The 19,585-nt window shown below is 41.5% G+C and overlaps 1 protein-coding gene across 20 annotated transcripts in view; it reads left to right on the forward strand.

The window, feature by feature from the left end:
* Positions 1–19,585, forward strand: part of TSPAN18 (tetraspanin 18) — a 190,332-nt gene that overhangs the window by 109,623 nt on the left and 61,124 nt on the right. For 4 of the 20 annotated variants that reach the window (XM_085580234.1, XM_085580229.1, XM_021533230.4 and 1 more), the window contains exon 2: positions 3,077–3,178. The exons of 13 other annotated variants lie outside the window; for them this stretch is intronic. The gene's annotated coding sequence lies outside the window, so the exon portion shown is untranslated. Of the gene's footprint in view, positions 1–3,076; positions 3,179–3,239; positions 10,439–19,585 lie in introns of those variants that run through there. 3 more of the 20 variants (XM_085580235.1, XM_085580230.1, XM_085580232.1) reach the window with 3 other exon arrangements.

Raw genomic sequence — 19,585 nt, forward strand, 5'->3', positions numbered from 1 at the left:
CTTGGCATCCAGAGACTGTGTGTGGACCCAAAAAAAACCTGAAGTCACAATCTGAATGTAGCCTTAAATTCAGCTCTGTCCTGGGCTGCTGACTCTGCTGATGGCTGTCCTCTCTCAGGGGGCTGTTTTCCTCTGCAGAGACATGGGTGGGGCAGAGGCCCAGGAGTCTCTTCTCTTGCTGCCTAGAGGAGGGTAGAGAGTGTGTACCTGCTCAGCTACTGCTTATCTCCCCCTTGACTGCACCTATGGAGCGCACCAGGGCTGGGCTATGTCTCTTTTTAACTTTTGAATTGACAATTTCACACTGGTGAGATATCACATTGATGTGGCTGCCCACAGGCTCCAAAGGGCATACTCCCCTTCCATAAGATGCTGCTGGGGATAACAGCCACTCTCCCCAGCCTCTCCAAAGTCCCTGGCAGCACCCATGGTGCTTGTGCTAGGAGAACAGGCAACAAACTCAACTGAGTTCTGCCTAAGCTGGCTAGGGTGAAGTGGCATAAAGCTACAGGAGGGACAGAGCAGTCTTTCAAATTCAGAGGCAACATATGGGATGAAAGAGAGAAGAGAAAGAAGGAATTGCACATGGAGTAAACCCAGTGTCTTGAGAGAGAGTAAAAACTTCAGGCTTTCCAGGCTTTTCCAACTTCATCCAGACCTATGTCTCTCTCTTTTCTTTGATCTAGCCTCTCCTTTATGCTATGTATTTGAACAAAGACCAAAAGGGGATAGAAATTGCCTTGCATTGCAGGATACTTTCTTTTTAGTTACTCTGCTATCCCTTTCTGCTCTCCATTAATTAAACTCATTAGGTGTTTTGCCTCAGAAATGGAGGATTTTCAATATGTGGGGTTTACAGCCATGTTGATTCAGCATAGCTGTTAGCTACATCTGAATGATTCCCACAGAATGGGAAACAATGCTGGGGAAGACAGACTTTGTGTTCAGGGGCAACAGGAGGGTGTTTGGATTCTGACAGCACCATAGTGATGGATGTTTGTAACTGTGGTCTGGGCATCCAAAAATTATATCCATAAAGGATAGATCTGATTGTTAGAAACAAGGGAGCTCTGGAGAAAATTGTAGCAATGTATTCAGCTGCTGTGGCTGCATACATGGATGCATCTCTGCTTCTCTAACTCCCTTAAGTGGGAATTGAGACAGGTTTTCTTTCAGTAATGTTTAAAGCACTTCCCTCGGGGTAGATTTCCCCTTGGTTCATTCTTGCGTACACGTTATCACAGACTTAACATCTTGGAGAAAAAACCCAGGTCTGTTTATTCCTATCTACCCTGTGAGACGAAGGCTGAGACGAAGGCTTTAGCTCATCCTCATTTGTGGCCAAGAAGCGTGAAGTTTGCTTTTGCTTGGCATGGCTTGGCACTGGCCTGGCCCACAACGTGAAGCAAGTCACTGCAATTGCTGGCTGCCATGAGGGACTGACCTGGCTCGTGGGTGTCAGTCAGGTATGCAGCTCAGCATGCACAAGCTTGGCACATTAAGCTGTGAGAAATGCTACTCACTTCCACAAATTTAGAAAAAAACCTTATCAAAAACACAACAGAAGGCTGAATAGAGAAAATATTACAGCGCCAGGAGAAAAGGATCTTTCTCACCATGTGCTCATCCACACAATGGAGGTTTTGCCTTTTAACCCTTTAGCCCCTCCCAAAGTTCTGTCCCTTGACTCCATCTTCCCTGTCCAGTGGTGGAGTTTACTTCCTTAAATCTTGATTGGAGATCAGATGTTGCCATAGTAGCAAGCCAACCCTCCCAAATGTCCCAAACCCAGACTGTCCCCTGATAACAACGCAATGGGGAGGTAAAACATAATTAAATAAAATAACTGAAATAATTTTAATTAAATAAAATAATTGAAGTTTTGTAAGTCTCTAAAACTTCTCTTAACATACATACATGATATTTGCCTTTTAATTGTGAGAGTCAATCATCGCATTACTCATCTTTCACAAAAGTCAGTACCTTGGCTAAGTCAGCACAGTTTCTTTCCATTTACCTTATCCTATCCCCATAAATTAAGATACATTTGCAAATTAATCTACCAAGTTTTGAGTGCCTCATGGCAGCCCTGCAGAGGGTTTCCTGTCTGCTTTTGTACGAATCACATTAAAACCAGCACCTCCTTACCAAATGAGAATCAGAATGCTTTGAGCTCTGCTGGCTCCTCATAAGCTGTGCTCTGTTAGCTCCAAATATTCTTTGAACACTATCTTCTTCAAAGCTGCTTTTCAGGTAGAGTGAGTTGAAAACCAGGAGAGATTACCACGGGGTGTTTTTTTCCTCTCTGATTTTGAGAGGAAGTATGAATTCAAAATGTTTTGACCAGCTTTGTTTTCATAAAAGAGTCCCCAAATGTAGCTGTGTTCTCTTTAGTATAAGAAAGGTAAAAAGGATGCAGTGCTTTGACAGTTATCTATCTGCTGATTGCCACGTGTACCAAATGTCAGGGTGAGATTGATGGCCTTAGAAAATAAATCCACTGAGGCAGGAAGAGTACTTTCCTTTGCTTTTTTACAATGCTAAGTGTGTGCATTGTCTGTGCTGAGCCAGTGCTGAATAATAATGAGTGACTATAGTTAGTGTCTAAGCTAAGGGAAGCCAGGCCTCCAGCCAGCCTGGGGTTAGGAGCTCTGCTGATTATTCAGTTTAGTTTGAGCCAGCAATATGCATTTTTCCTAAATGCCTGAGTCTTTTCTTCCCAATTATTTTGAGGTCTAGGAGGATATACTCCTTTCTGTATAATTTCTGTGAAGTCAAAATGTTAAAATATAAAACCTGTAAGATTAGAGTTTTAATGCTTTGAGCATGTTTGTTTGTTTGCTTATTTTTAGTCTGAGAAGAACTTTTGGCTACAAAAGATCAGTTAGACCTGTGACTGGTAAAAAAAAGGCTATCACTAAAACAACAACAAAAAAATAACCTCTCCTCCCTCTAACTTGCTTTGTTTTGAAGGGGGTCAAGTGTGACAGGATTTTGAGTCTGTTCAACATCTGAGAAAATCACACATCAGAAAGTGAAGGCTTCTTTCCTGTCTACCTAGACCTCTGTTTTTCAGGCCCGCACAAGTCCTGCTGTTGTGTCTGACAACAGTGCTCATCCGGTCCATCTCCGGGGTGCCAGTGGATTTGCATCCTTGTCATCTAAGGAGGTGGCTAAGGTAAGGAAGTTATAATTCCACCTCTCAGATCTCATTTAAGACATCCTTGAAAATGGATCTCTGGCAGTCCGGCATCTAACTGGAGTGGATGGAGGAAAAGGATAAGGGATTCTGCCTAGTCCATCTCAAAACTCCTGAGAGCACCCAATAAAAATGATACCCTGGCTGCTTTTGAAGTCCATTTTCTACTCAAAGCAGGGATTTGTCCTTGGTGGCCACTGTCAAGTAGAAAGCTGGAAGTCTGACTCTGTATCCCTGAGTGACTCTGGATGTTGTTAGTTATCAGTTGTTTATTATCAGTGTTTCATTTTGGAAACAGGATTGACTCCCTGAAATACAAATCTCCTATTTCCTTTGGGGAAGAGTGCTTGGTAGCTCTATGTGTGGTGGCAGGTGGGTTTTGGCAGCATGTTTTCCATTCAGATACTTATGATTTTGAGCAGGTTCATAGCTGCTATTTGTAAAATCCTCTTCTCATTAGATTAAAACACTTCAGAGTTTCAAGACCTGCTGCCTTCTTCTCTTAGCCCTCATTTCTTTTTCTCCCCAGCCACGTCCTGGTGTCTCTGCACTGTGCTGAGTGAGCCCTGTTGCTCTTGCCTGCACCTGGGTGTTGCACGTTATCAATACAAAAACCTCTGGACAGAACAGCCCCAAGGAGAAGCTGGAGCAAAGATGTGATGGGAATGTTTTGCTGGATGACCCAGCTGGGTTGCTTGGCTTATCGTTACTTGGGGAAGTGAGGTGGCTGCTTTTAGTCCTTGTCTTGTTGACACCTAATGAGAATTTTTAGTGCTTTGGTTCAAAGGGGAGGCCACTGCTCTGAGGGTTTCCTTACTTGGGCAGAACAAGCTGTGCTTGTACATCTGCTGGGTGCTGTTTCAGGATGGAGAAACAGGAGAGAAAAACACGTACCTTTTGTTAAGAATGCAATGTAATATATAGGGTTTCCTTTTCCACCTTATATTGAGGATTTTATTAGCTTATAGGAGTTCTGGTGCCTGTTGAAGTTTGGAAATAGGGTGTTATGTTCTGAAAATATTGTATTTTTCTCTAAAGTCAGTGTGGATAAAACACAGAACTTAGGAATAAATTTTTGAGAGCTGAATTTCTAGTGGGAAAGGAATTATTTTTGCTTGCTTGCTAGCTGTTTTTGCTGGACTAGGAAGACAAATTAAGGTGAAACTAGACCAGCAGAGCTGAAGTGGGAGGAAATGAGAAGATCCTCTTTGATCCCAAATGCTCAATCAAGAAGCATTTGCCAGCAATGTGAAATGAGATTTGTCAAGTCCTAGGTAGAGGCCAATGGGGCCTAGAACTGAACAAAAGGAGGAGGTTTCATACTATAAATTTTATTTCAACATATTCAGAGTTAATCTTCCTTTACCTACATAATATGAAGGTTATTAACCTGACTGCAAATGGACCTACTGGGGAGTAAAGTGTCACATGGACAGGATTACTACATTTTGAAAAGAATTTGTGCTGGTGACTGTAACATAATAAATGTAATAAGTGTCTCTTTAGATCTTTTATAAGTGGTAAAGAATCATTGATCACCCTGTGGGATGGGGACTGGGAGCTTGGTTTTGATGTTTTAGTTCCAAGTCAGAAATGAGAGCTCAGAGTTGTTGATGAAAAGAGCACATAAATTTGTTATTATTATCATTATTATTATTCATTTTCTGTTTTAAAGAGACCGAGAGGGAGTTGGTGCTGAGGGATGAGAAATAAATCATTAGCATCTTCACATTTGCACTGCAGATTAATCTGGGGAAATGAGGCTGGTAGTTTTTAAGCCTCTTGCATATTTTCCAGGTGAACTATTTAACTTCATCTTTTCTTTTACGTTTTTTCTAACCAGAGAGTTTTCCATGTACAAATTTAAAAGGTCACAAGGTTAAGCAGAAATCAGAAGCTGATTTATTGCATAAGTACCCTTAGCAGGCATTTTGGCCAATGCTGTATTAAAGTTTGTTTTAAATTATGCTATTTTTTTCCTTCCACTGAAAGATGTGATTTGATTTTTTTTATATTTCTGTTCCATTTGCCTTGTGCTCGCTTTGCTGAACCTTACAAGGTTCTCAGTGCAAGAATGATTTTCTGATTGTTTCCAAGTATATGTCCAGCTCAGAGGGCTGGTGGTGGCAATTCTGACATTATTTTATGCTGCCCTCAGTATTCATCCTTGATTTCTCCTGCTGGTCAGTATGTAACAGGTAAATCATGGACTTGCTAGGAGCAAGGCCATGCTGTGAGAGGCAAAGGAAAGTGATGGCTATAGCAATACAACACGGAGTGAAAGCTCTGGCTGAGGGAGATGTGTTAGGTATTTAGAAATGCATTGTTAGTGGAGATGAGAAAAAAGGGTTCTGACTGCTTGTGAGCACTAGAGATCCCCTAACACGTGTTCCAACAACAAGATTCTTAACCAGAATATTGAAGGTAATTAGTCAGTCTGCTTGCATTCCTTCTGCAGCCTCAATTAATTATGAGGCTGCCGCTAACTTCTGGATAAAACCATTCTGTAATGGTGTGAGAGGATGTTAACCAGCTGCCACCTTCAGTTTCCATTCTTACTTCATAAATACTGTACAAAGGACTTGAAACAAGGCCGCTTGCTTGTGAGTGCAGGCTCAGCTCCTGCTGATCTCCTCCTCCCTGAGCACTTGGCCTAAGAGGAGGAAGATGCAATCCTGCCTGTACCGGTAGCAAATACAAATGCTACAACAAGAAAATGATTTGGGGTTCTTCAAGGTGGAAGCTGTTGCTTTAGTGTTTCATCCTTTATTGACTGAAATATGAACACAGGCCAGTGGAGACATGTAAAGCAGGTTCAGTGGGAAGAGCTGTACTGCAACACAACTATCAGCGTCTTTCTTGGATAAGGTTGACAGGAAAAGTAGGTTGGATCTTTTATTAGGTCTATTGATACTGTTGGGGGAGGTGGTCTTTTAAACATGTAAATGTGGTTTCTCATATCTGAAATAGAAGCATCAGCCTTTGAAACTAAATAAATACATGTTGAGAACACTTTCCCCAAGTTTAGCAAAGTTGTGTTAATCACTTAGACCATCTGTTGGAAAAAATGTAGTTGTGAAGCCAGTATAGGTTAGTGGCACATTAGTGAGAGAGGAGATAATAAAATTGTTTGTGTCACTATGGCAGAGTAAAGTTTTTGATAATTACTTGCTTTTCCTTGTGGTGTTACAGTTCCTTTTTAGAAGTAAGAAAGGTGTTTTATTCATTTTTAAAAGATACATTTTCTGTGAGGCTCCAAAAGTGTGGTGTATTGGCTTGGTGTTCTCATGACAACAAGTTCCTCAGTTTAGCAGGAGGATGAGGTTAGGATCTTCATTGCCTGTAACCCTGCCTGGGCTGGGAGATCTCCAAGGGTTCCTGGGCAAACTCTGCCCAGCCTCTGCAGCTGGGGAGTGCAAAACAGCTACACTGCTACTTTATCCTGAGAGGTAGGGGGGCAAGAACTGTACAGGAAAGAGTTAAAGTGGGTCACCCCAAGAAATGTGGCTGGTTTCTAATGGCCTGCTGCCTGAGCTTTTCAGCCTGACAGCATCTCTCCTCCTTAAACACATTGTGAAATGTTGAAAAATGATTTGGATTCTTTATGACAGTGGCATTTGCTTTGGAGGAGCTGTCTGTTTATTTAAATACAGCCCCAAAGGAGGTGCTTGTTTTCCTTGGATTTCCTCTAACTGCTGACCCAAACAGGAGAAGAGAGTGTCCAGGGAAGGGACATCACTGAAGCCTGGCTGAGTGCTGGCAGAAGTGTGATTAATCTTGACTAGACAATTGTGCCAGAGCCACTTCCAAAATGCTGGACTGCAAAGCAAACACAGAGCATACTTGTGACAACTCTCATGTCCTTTTCAATTACTTTGTCTCACTCGCAATTCCAAATACATCAGTCTTGTATGAAGGCTTTGTTATACCTCACTGGTGTGCTAATGCAACTTTGTAATCTGTCCTTGTTACAACATCTACTGCCAGTAAAGCTCATGTGGAAAAGGAGAGGTACAATTGCAGGGAAAAGCAGTATTTAGCAAAAAAAGTAACCATTTTCTTAAGTTGCCCTCCTGCTTTTTGGGAGATACCAAGATACACCTGAGAGCAAGTCCTTCATCTGGTCTATTACCTGACTTGAAGGGAACAGTACGAGTGTTTGAGACCCCTTGTAAAACATACAGGAAATGTAACAAAGTCTCATGGTTGTTAACATTTTCCCAAATGTATAATTCATGGAAGGCTGTGGATATACATTGTACTGCTGAGGTGTAACGAGTAGGGATCTAAACTTTTTAGGAAGGGCAGGTGGTAGAACCCCAGTGAATGAAGATATGTGACACAATGTAGAATCCCAAAACTCTCAAACTGTATGGGAAGGAGGTTTCTTCTGCCGTTCTGCTGCTCTGGTTTCTGTGATTTGGCAAAATGGGTTATTTAGTCAATGTGATTCATTCCTCTCGGACCATCCACTGCAGTGCTCCTAATTTCAGGTCAAGAGGAAGGAAGCAAAGGCTTCTATGTGAAACAAAGGATGTCACGTACTGATCTCCATTGTTATAGCAATAGAGGAACTGGTGTAACAACCAAATGAAGATCAAATTAAATGCAAAATTGATGAGAGAAGCATAATGATAAAAGAATTTTAAAATGTTGCCAAATCTCTGCAGCAATGTTGGCTCCTGCCATTTCATTACTGAGGTTAAGGAAACCAAGTGTTTTTACAAGATATGTGGCTCCAGGAATTTTCCTTCAGAATAAGACCCTTCTAAAAATGTATTTCCTTTTGCTCCTGGAGTAGATCTCATTAAACTGAACAGGACCAGCTTTCCTTGTATTCCATAAGTTGCTGTTTTCCTCAAGAACTGGGAGGCTCATGAATTTTCCATCCGAAACTGCTCCCATGAACCTGGGGGACTGAGGCTTGTTTGTGACTGCTTGCTGCCTCTTCATGCAGTATTGTGGTAAATTCAACAAATAATTGATTTAGCAGTGCAGGAAGGTCACCAATCTTCTTTTTATAGCTGTCATGTACAGCTTGAGATCTCTGTCCTACAGCTCTTAGCTCTTGGAAAATACATTGCTAGGAGGGCTTTTGGTCTTTTTTTTCCCCACCTTTACAATGGTGGAAAATCAGGTGCTTTAAATTTTTAAAAGATTAAAGAGGGCTGTGCTGTGTATTGAATCGCAGGCCACTGCTCTTCTCCAAATCAAGAGAATGAAATTGTTATCTGGTATGGTCACCTGCAGGAATGAAATTGAATAATGACATTAGGACATTCAAGTACAGATTCCTTGACGTCAGATTTTGCTCAAATTTGGTGAGAGCGAATCAGATTACTCAGCCATCAAGTTTCAACATCATGTCTCCATCACACACTAATGGCTTATGCCTTGGGGATCAGCAGAATTATATCTAAAGGTATTATTCTAATGCACCTGATTGGTTACAGAATATAATGCAAGAAAGAAAATGCCTTTTCAACCCCCAGTATAATTACTTATGTTTTTTCATGATGAATCATAAATACTCTTTTGATATCTACACAATAATTTGTAGAAATTTTAAAATACATTTTTATGTGAGTTCTTCTATTGATAAATTGTCTACAAATAACTTACTGACTTTTCAACTGCACAAGTTATTTGAAATTATTCATAGATCACTTCTTGGTTTGCTGATTGTTTACAGGCAATTCCTTTTTAGTATTCAGTGGCTGGTATTCAAGTGTTCAGCTTCCAGCTGCACGATTCAGTTCGTATTTTGACATATAGGTCACACAATAGTATTTCTGCTCCCTGACTAAATGCGCGTAATTCATAGGATCTAGCTTCTTGCACGAATATTTGCATTGAATTACAAAATTCTTATTCTGCAGCCATTCTTTAGCACTTGATTATCAGCAGAAACTGAAACAATCCTTTTTAATCTTATTTACAGAGTATTTATGGAAATGCTAATGCACAGTGGACATTACCATAAATGAACAAATTTGCTGTAAAGCTTCAGCTATGCACTCAGCTGCATTTTTATTAGTTTCACTGTCTTTGCCCATCTTCCTGCTATGATCTCAAAATATTATTAATTTAAATATTTATTTTTGGCATATGTGAAATTAAGTAATTTTATGAAAAATTTATACATATATATTGTTGAGTTATATTAATTTCCTGTGCATATAAACTGCATATAATGACCTCTACCCTCAGTGATGGTTGCAGAGTGACTTATATGTGTCCTTCCATCTGATTTTGCAAGACTTTTCCTGTTATATGTTGCTAGAATTCCATAGTTCTGTTTAAAACCATAATACCATGAATAGAAAATCAATAGACAAAATCCAACACTAACTGGACAAGCCAGAGCCATTAAATGAGCAATAGCCAGCTGCTCTTATGGGTCCCAGTCTTTGGTTTGTGGTCTCACAGATCTCTTTTTCTCCTGCTGTCCCCAACTGCCCCTTGCTCTGTACAGATAAAATGATTGCAAATGTGGAGACATTTCATTCCAAGAATTGCATTGGAAAGCAGAGAGCGTGTTTGAAATTCTTGTACACGTTTCTAAAATAACATTGAGAAACATGCCCTTCTGCTGTTCAGATAAGGGAAAACTGCCCTCAAAGAACTAAGGTGTCCAAAATAAAAAATATCATTGCTATTTCTTAGTATGGTCCATGGACCATTTTAAAAACACTTCTATTAATTTTCTTCACATATTCAAATAACCACAGTGCAAGGCATCTGGCCTTTCTGGATTCTGTTTGCTGTGTTTCCCTACACCTCTCACTGGCCCCTGGGGGTCAGGAGGGTGTTTATTACAAATGAATGTTTAATGTCTGCCTTGGAAGGATTATTGTCTGGCTTGGAATTTCTGATTGCAGGGCTCTGGAAAGACCTGCATGTGGAGAAGGGCCCTGTGGAGCATTAGCTGGGCCCTGAGAGTAGTTCCTGCATCTTGTGATTGCTTTTAGTGAAGGTTTGCTTGTCTTACTGGTTGGCAGCTTATTTGGCATAGCTGACACTGATTATTTTGTTTGACCTTCTTTGTTTTCAGTTAACCCCTGGTACAGGAGTCCACTGCAGTGAGAGTGAGCTGGGGAGGCAGGACAGTCAGAGGAGATCCCTGACTCAGCTGGCCCTGGGTTCCAGCAGGACACTGTGGCAGCTGTTCAGAGGAGGCACTGAGAAAGCAAAGCCCAAAGTGATGCAAAATCTTCCTCCACCTGTCTTGCTCTTGAGGTGAGGACCAAGAAGGAAAGCAGCCTTTAGTTGTAGACACTTGTGCTGTAGCATTGCTGACTGCTTTTACCTGGGATGGCAGCTGGTGCCTGAACTTTGGTTTTCCTTTCCACCTGTCTTTAATTTAAATGCAGCTGGTTTCTGCTGCAGCTAGGAGATGGAGTGTGGTGAATGCTTTAGCAGCATGTAAAAACTCTGGCAAGTTCACTCTGAGGTGTACTTAGGTGAGGGATATGCACGCTACACCTCTCCTCACTGTCTTGGGACTGACATGCTCATGCCTTGGAGGAGTTGTCTGGCAATTTGCCTGGATGGGCTGGAGCTGTACAAGTGCTGAGAAACCTTTCAAAGGCTGTAAATCTTGATTGCACCATCCATCGGTGTGAAAGAGCAAGGTTTCACAGCCTCCCAAGGCTTTGTCCGTTCTCCCAGTTGCTGCACTCACTTTCCATGTGCCAAAAAGCATTTCTCCGATGGAAAGCTCTTCCATGGTCCTAGCTGGAGCTCTGTGCAGACTGTTGTACCTTGCCAGCTGGTAGCTAGACATTAGAGCTGACTTAAGTAATCATCAGTATAAGCAGCAGCTTTCCCCTGGTGAGTCAAAGGGAACAAAAGTTTCCCCTTGCAGGAGCTCTCTTCGACATTTTGCAGCTAAGAGCTGCTTTCTGAGGGCCTTTAAACAGCTAACTCCACCCAAAATGAAATGCAGCTGTCTGTCCAGAGCAGCTGTCTTAGGAGCTATGCCACAGCTCATCTGGAAGTCTTTCTGTGTGCTTGTGTGGCCCAAGAGACCAAGACAAATAATGCAGAAGAGCGTTTTTGTGCAGTTGTTTCCTTGTCATGTTTTCCTGATGGCAATGCCTATCTAATTAGTTGGGATGATGCCTCCTCTAGATTCTTGTGGAATACTGCAGTTAAAAGCTAAGTACTAGTAAAAGCTCTTGTTGCCAATTGTAAGGCAAATAGACTTATATTAGCTCACAATGTCTTTGCCAAACTGTTTTACAAATTGTGTTGGTCTTTTATTTTTCCCTGTCTCTCAGTTTCACTGTTTCTAGGCTGGTGCAAAACACTGAGTTGCAGATGTGCCCTTTATTGAAATGCTGAAAAAAAATTGAAGCTGAAATTATAGAAAAATGCACAGGAGAAGGTCAGGCAAAAGATAAGGCCATGGTTATTTTCAGTACATACTTTTGCAAGCAGCTCTGTAATAGAAAAAAAGAATGCAGAGTCTTGGCTGGAAGGAATAGCCTTGGGTCCCACTTTGTCTGGAGGAAACTTGAGAGTCAGTGTCTCTTTATTGTTCAGGCTGGTGAAAAGTTGCATTTTGGCTTCTACAGACTTCCTCATGACCAGGCTTGGAAAGACAGGCATATCAGCACATCCAGCATTTTGTGAATACTTCTAAAATTGTGGGCTAATGAACAAGGCAGAAGTCCCACCATTTATGTTAGTGACATCTAAAGTTTCAAGAGGGGGGCAGATTATTTTGGTTTCATTGGAAAAACTTTCAGTGGGTCAGGTTTTTCAGAAACAGCTAAGTATTTCTTGCCTCAGGAGGCTTGAACACCCAGACTGAGACATTTGTACTGATGCATCCCAAAACCACTGACCACTTCTAAAACTTTATGAAGCCAGCCTCTATACATCTGTTTGAGATATGTTTATGGTCCTTTTGCAGACAGAGTGTTTTGCCCTCAATTCCAATGGAATTGTAGTTTCCCTTGGCATCCCTCCTTCTCTTGTATCTAAGGCTCAGAATTGCTCCTTCTCTAATTGCCTAAGTCCTCCAGAAGGATATTCTCTGACAATACAGTATTTTATAACAGAAAACATTGTCTCACATTTTAATAAGTGTATTAATAACTAGGAAAGCTAGGGAGAGATGTTTCTCTGCTGACACACTGTGACAGTGAGCCAAAGAGCTTGATTTCTGCAGCTTCCAGAGGGGTGGCATCCCATTTCTCCAGTTCTGGGTGATCCATTGGGATTCATCCAGTGTTGTTGCAGAATCTCCAGAGTACTGTGCCATATAATAACAATAATTGTCCTTGATCTAAACTGCATAAGCAGCTCCACACTTGCAACTTCCATTATGCTTCATTGTTTTTGATTACTAGCTCTTTAAACAGCTGAATGAGAGGACAGAAGAGAAAAATAGTGGGAGGGGTTGGGGGAAAGCTGCTCATGAAAAACATTTGCAAATAGGGAAGATGCCCTTGTAATGAAAGCTGGTATGAGTCTTTAAGAGCACCATCACCAGAACACACCAGCAAGAAATTAATATCTGGTTTCTCCCTAGTCAGTCCATTCTGATGTGCTGTAATTCTACTGAATGCCATGCAACACAAAATGGCTGTAAGTTGCTCAAAAAATTGAGCCTTAGCTAAAGAAACAATTACCTCATCCCTATGTTTCTAACATTTACTGATAGTTATGTTTCTTTTGGATCATTGAAAAGTTTTGAAGTTTTGACCATTTTTAACACTGAATTCCAGGGAAAAAATTCTGTCAGATTTGTTCTTTCCTGAAAGATTGGTGGTCAGAAAGATTTTTGTATTTGTTTGGGTTTTGGGGTTTTTTTTGGTGGTTTTTTCTTTGTTTTTTTGGGGATTTTTTTTGTTTTAATGTACAGAGAGTGGAAGGAAAAAAGAAAAACACAACTCTTATGACAACTTTTTGTTTTCTGGGAGAAGAATCGAATGGATATATGTCCTTGCCTGGTGTTAACTGAGAGTTCTTCCTTATCTTGCACTGCTCTTTGTTTGTCTGATTTTGTGTGTTCTTAATTCCTTCCAGTTACAGGCTTTCTGTCATTAATAGGTGCCTTTCCGTTGTGCAGACAGAGCAAACACTTCTGAGGCCTTTAAGATTTATGTTGTTCATAGTATTTACATTTTGGCATCTGATTCTTGGTACTTGAAAATCTAATAGCTATTTCTGTAGGGCTCACCTCTGCCTTTACTCAGTTTTCTGCCATGGACAGCCCTATTGCCCAATGACAGTGTGATTTCCATCCAAGCCAGTTAAACTGTACTTCCATGTGTGGTGTGTGACTTTGCTGGCTTCCATGTTCCAAGGAAGTTTATTCACTGTTAATTTTTAAAGTTGCTCTAATTTGACTTAGACATGTGGTGTATTTGCATTATACTCTTCCATGATAGCTTTTATTCAGAACTAAAGTTCAGTAATTTGCAGAAATCAAAGCTTTATTGTGTCTTGCTTGAACCTGTGCACAGCCAGAGCTACCCCAGACTCCAGGAAGAATTCTAGTTAAGAACAGCACAAGTTTGGACACTGAAGTGATGCAGAAATGATGTAACGTGGGCAAGGAACTGCTCACAAGGAGCTGCTCAGTGGGGAATATAGAGAAAGATTTGAGGGGAGTTTCCTCCATGTCTTGGAAAAGCATCTTTTCATGCTTAACAATTTGATTTCATGAGCTCATCACCAGTTTTATTACTTTGAGGGACCAAAACCTTTGAACCATGAGCTAGATGTTGGGAACATGATGAAAATGCCAAGACATGCTATAGAGTGGCTTTGTTGCTGTGGTCAGGAGGATTTAGGTGGAGTAGCAGGCACTGGAATGGAATTTTGCAAGATTTAACTCTTCATTTCAAGAGGAAAATGGAACAACATTGCATGTCCTTTTCCATAACTGGCAATGGTTTTCTCTTTGGCCTTTATCACTTGATTATTGGGTTTTGTGTACTTTTTCCTCTTGAAATACTCCTGCTAAGCCCTTTAAAATTATTGTGTGTTTCAAGAAAAACAATCAGGACTTAAGAGACATTTTTTTGGGAGTGGGGGAATCTGGAGTTTGTTTAAAGAAAGGGGATCTGAAGAAGATAAAACAGAGATATCAGTTATGCAGAACTAATGACGCATTCCAAAGGAGAATTGAAGAGCTATACAACTCCATCAAGTGCTCCATTCTGTATTAGCTTTTTCACTGGGAAATCTTTTGAAGGACCAGAATCACACACACATGTATTATACATAAAACTCTATAATAAATGAAATTATATTTGAATCTAACACTTCATGAGGAAGCCCATGGCATTCTCATGGAGCAAGTAAGCTACAGTAAATTCCCTAGGCAGGAATCAAAGCATTTCCAAACTAACCTCATTACCAGCAGATGTTTGAATTGCTATAATAGACATACACCCTTGCTGCACATACAGTGTGTGCTGCTATGAATATCTTGTTTTTTTTCTCCCCTTAGATGCTCCTGTAATTCTGGGAACATCCTGCCCAAATTTTTCAACGTTCCTTCTCAGGTGAATCTGAGGAAAAAGCTACAAGAGATATGAGAGCCTTTAAAAAGTAGGATAGAAAACTGCCAGATTGTCAGAGCTAATGGAGTGACAGCTTGAGTGTGAAAACCCAAGTGCTGTGCTGCAGTATCCCAGGGATCAGCCTGCCCTTTATTCAAGGAAAGAGGAGAGAGCAGCAATAGCAAACCTAAATTAACATTTCAGGCTGACAGAAAGCATAATTTCTGAGTCAATCAAGAAAAAAATAACTTGAAAAACAGTTAAATCGACTGCTGTTTATGCACCACAGGTATTTCAAACTCAAGAAAAACTGAGGAAGTACTGATGGTTGTTAAATGATGATTCTAAATTATTTGAAGTAGCTATTAATAATGGCAAGTGCTTCTGTTAGGCAACCTTCTTCCTTGGGGCAGGTAATTTAATCCTATTGCTCAGAAGTGCAGTTGGTTTCTTCTTCCAATAGGTTTAGGGCACAGAGGGCATTTGAATTAATGAAGGCAGACATAGTGGGGAAATACTCCATTATCCTTAGCCTTTGGTAAGTCTGGCTAATTAGTGAAACACTTGAAAGAGATGTCTTTCATTTCCATGCAATTTCAAAATAATTTTTTCATCTGGTTGGGTTGTCGTGTATTGACTGATAACACATGGGTAATATATTAAACATCTACCTTGGAAGTACCTACACTAGAGTGGTTCTGAGTTGGTGAATTTATGGTCCCATGATTAAGTATATTAAAAACCTTGACAAAACAACATCTGCCAGCACTTGTTCATTTAAAGGTGGTGGGGGGGTGCATTTGGCCTCTTTGGGGCAATATTTGGGTGCCAGCTAAGAATTCCTTGTGCTTATTTATTCAGAATCCCTAAATCTCCTCCCCATGAAAACGAGAAGCATCAGTAGCCTATCAACTTTGTTTTTAAGGATGAACTTTACAAGCTGTAAAAGGAACAAATTTGAGTGAAAACCAGGAGAACAGAAAAGGAAGAAACAGTGATATCCACACTGAAGGAATAAGCTTCAAGACTGAAGATGTTTTCTTCCCAGTTCATTCACTGGCTTCTTGCCAGCTCTTCACTGCCAATATCTCTCTGGATTTCTGCTTCCCATCTGTAACAAGGGAAATGCTATTTTTTTTTTCCCCTGCTTTTCATTTGTTTAGTCAGCTAGCATTTTGGGCAGGGAGCTCTTTTATGTGCACACAGTAAGAAGTAAGGTTCTATGGTACCTCAAGGGACTCTTGTGTAATGAAGAGTAACAAAGAGACAGGAAGATGTGCAAAGGCATGTTTGGGAAAGATGGCCAGTAGTTCACTTTAATTTTTTCCCTTTATTTTTTGGGAGAGGGTACAAATTCTTTTGCCTTAGTTGCCAGGGAAGTTAAAGCATTTCCGAAATGTAGCTTTGAATAGTTTGCCACAGTTCAGCATGGTGCTCAGTAGGCCATGTGGCTTCTTTGTAGTAGGATCCCTTATTGTAGTGGTTACCATGAATATGATTGCCATTCTTGTCGTTGGTCCCAGATCAGGTAGTTTTTCCATTTCAAGTTATGGGAAAAAAAATCTGTATTATTTTGTTAGCATTAAATAGTAATTGTGAGTGTTAACAGTTGAGCAGCCAGTAGTGTTGGTGGGGAAACTTCTGGAGGATAACACAGTCTCTGGTCACAGCCAACACGGTTTCATGAGGGGAGAGTGGTGCTTCTCAAACCTCATTTCCTTTTACAGTACAGTAACTAACCCAGCTGATCTAGGAAAGCCAGTAGATGTAATCTTTTTTGGACTTCAGCAAAGCTTTTGGTACGCTCACAGTATCCTTCTGGACAAAACATCCAGCACACAACTGGATAAACACATCCCATAATGGGTGAGCAACTGGCTCGCACAGGTCAGGCACAAAGACTTACAGGGAATGGGTGACATCAGCCTGGCATTTGGTCACTGGTGGTGTTCCACAGGGCTCAGTCCCTGGCCCAGCTCTCATCAACATCTTTATTAACAGCTTGAACGCAGGACTTGAAGGAATACTAAGTAAGCCTACTGACAACATTGAACTGGGAGGAGCTGCCGACTCCCTCGGACAGAGAGGTCCTGCAGAGACCTGAGAGATTGGAGACGTGGGCATTCACCAACCATGTGAAGTTTAACAAGGGCAAGTGCCAGATTCTGCACCTGGGATGGGGCAACCCTGGTTGTGTGTATAGATTAGGAAGTGTAATCTGGCTGTAGAGCAGTGCCACAGGAAAGGGACATGGGCTGACAGTGGATTATGAGTCAGAAGTGCCCTGGCAGCCAGGAAGGCCAAACATGTCCTGGGGTGCATCAGGCCCAGCAGCACCAGCTGAGCCAGGGAAGGGATTGTCCCACTCTGCTCTGCACTGGGGTGGCCTCAGCTTGAGTGCTGGGGGCAGTTTTGGGTGCTACAATATAAGAAAGACATTATTAGAGAGTGTCCAAAGCCATGAGGGTGGTGAAGGGTCTGCAGGGGAACCATATGAGAAGCAGCTGAGGTCACCTTGTCTGTTCAGCCTGGAGAAGAGATTGAGGGGAAACCTCATTCCCTCACAAGGCGAAGTGGAGGGGCAGGCACTTTGATCTCTTTTCTCCTGTGGCCAGGGGCCGGACCTGAGGACACAGCATGAAGCTGAGTCAGGGGAGGTTTAGGTTGGATATTAGGAAAGGTTTCTTCACCCAGAGGGTGTTTGGGCACTGGTACAGGCTCCTGAGGGAAGTGGTCACAGCACAAACCTGGCAGAGTTCGAGAAGCGTTTGGACAATACTCTCAGGCACACAATTTGTCTCCTGAGATGTCCTGCATGGGGCCAGGACTTGAACTCCATGATTCTGATGGGTCCCTGCCAACTCATCATACGCTATGATTCTATGAATTCAGTAGGGTAGAGTGGTGTGTTGCAGGGGATAGATGAATACTCTTCCCTCAGTGGTGGATTTGGTCAGTGGCTGATCATGTAATTTGATGTGTACCCAGATATGTGCTGGCTGCTCCCCACAGCATGTTGAACTCTCTCACACACTTGATATATCTAAACTCAGGTTTCAGAGGTGAGTCAGATCAACTTGAGGCATTGGGATGTTGTGACCCACATTCTCCCTGGGCATAAATTCTGTGGGAAAAAAAAATATTGTGTATGTAGATATGTACCTTTAATTTTCCGACATTGTGACAAGACTGTTTTCAGCAGGGCAAAATGCATTTTGCCCATAGTCTGTAACTGGAGTTGCATCTGGTGCTCCTGGGAATGCCAAATCTCACATCTGATCTGAAATGCCAATGAGCCCATATGAAGCTGTTAGTGTTTGTGTGAGGTTTTTTAGTCCTCATTACCAACATGATAGAAAGATAATTCCTCAGCTGTTGTTCCAACCTGTGGGATTTTATCCACTTAATTAATTTTCTTTCTTGTTAAAAATCTCTTTTTATGCAACAAGGAGCTGCATTTGACTAGCTTTAAGAGACTCTTCTCATGACTATGTCAAAGGCACAGAGGCCCCAGAAATTCGAGGATGACCCCTAGGGGCAACATGCTTGTGGAGGCTTGATCTTAGAAACTGCCTGTGTGCTAAGGGCAAGCTCCGGGAGGGGAGTTAAGTCTGCACAGTGGAGGGGATCCTGGCTCCTTCCCTGCTGCCCTCTTTTACTCAGCAACAAAATGGAAGCTAGTGGCATGACCAAAGGATAACAAGGCACTTGCTGAATGCCTGCTAAAGAGTTTTAAATGCCAGCCTACACCACTCTCCCCAACTTTTCAGCATGTCAGCAAGCTGTCTATGTAAATAAATACACATATCAAACAATAAGCAGACGCCTTTTTAACATGCACTGTTTCAGGCTGAGATACTCAGTTCTGGTGCAGCTCATCTTAACATCTGTCAAGCTAATGCCAACTCTACAGCTCCCTTTCACTTGTATTTAATGCACAAAGATTTGTGTTGTGTTAAGTAATGAGGAACTGGCTTGCTTTACATCTGTTTTGGTGTTATTTCTGATGCATAAAATGTTAAATGGGAATGCTTTGTGTTCCTCCCGATGTCTGTGTCAGTATGTAGTGCAAACTCTCATTGCTTATGCTTGATAAAGTGGCTTTAGACAACTATGTGTGTGGTTGTACAAGTATACAAGGAAGAAAAAAATGTAATTTGCAAACTATACAACCACTGGGGCCCCAAAGCATGGAAACATTAAGGTGGGGATAAATCTGTGACGAGGGTTGGATTTAAAAGAAAACTTTTTTAGAAACTAAATTCCAGTAGAGTCAGTTGTGCCCCTTAAATCAAAGTCAGGAGCCACAGAGTCTAAAGCCTCAAGGGTGCGGGGCTCAGAGCAGTGCTGTGGGAGCAGCGCCCATCAGCTGCTAGTCCAGGTCAGGTCATGTCTAATCCAGGGTCTTGTCTCTGATAGCAGCCAGCACTGATTAGAGAGAATGTAAGACTGGGGCAACAACCGGGAGAAATTCCACATTAAGCTTTTGTTTATTTTTGTTTTCATATTAAAAATGTATTGAGCCCAGATGATCCATAGACCACTGGGCGTACTCCTCTATTGAAAATTCACCTGCAGGCTAGAGGAGAGTTGGATCCTCTAGTTTTGCTGTCCATCTCTGTCCCTTCGCATCAACCTTGGAGAAGAAGCCTGCTTTTTATTTCCTTAATTCACATTTCTCACACGCTACTGCTTTTGCTTTGGTGAGATACTACGGAATCACATTTTTTAAAAAAACAAACCAGACAGACTCTTTATGCATGCAACAAGTGTTTAAGACAGCTCTCTGTCAGACTTTTTTTGGAGTCTGCTGAGAGAAAGGAGAATATTCTTGCTGCCCGAGACACTTTCAATTGGATTACAT

The sequence above is a fragment of the Lonchura striata genome, chromosome 5 (assembly GCF_050655825.1).
Source record: "Lonchura striata isolate lonStrDom1 chromosome 5, ASM5065582v1, whole genome shotgun sequence".
Taxonomy (NCBI): Eukaryota; Metazoa; Chordata; class Aves; order Passeriformes; family Estrildidae; genus Lonchura; species Lonchura striata.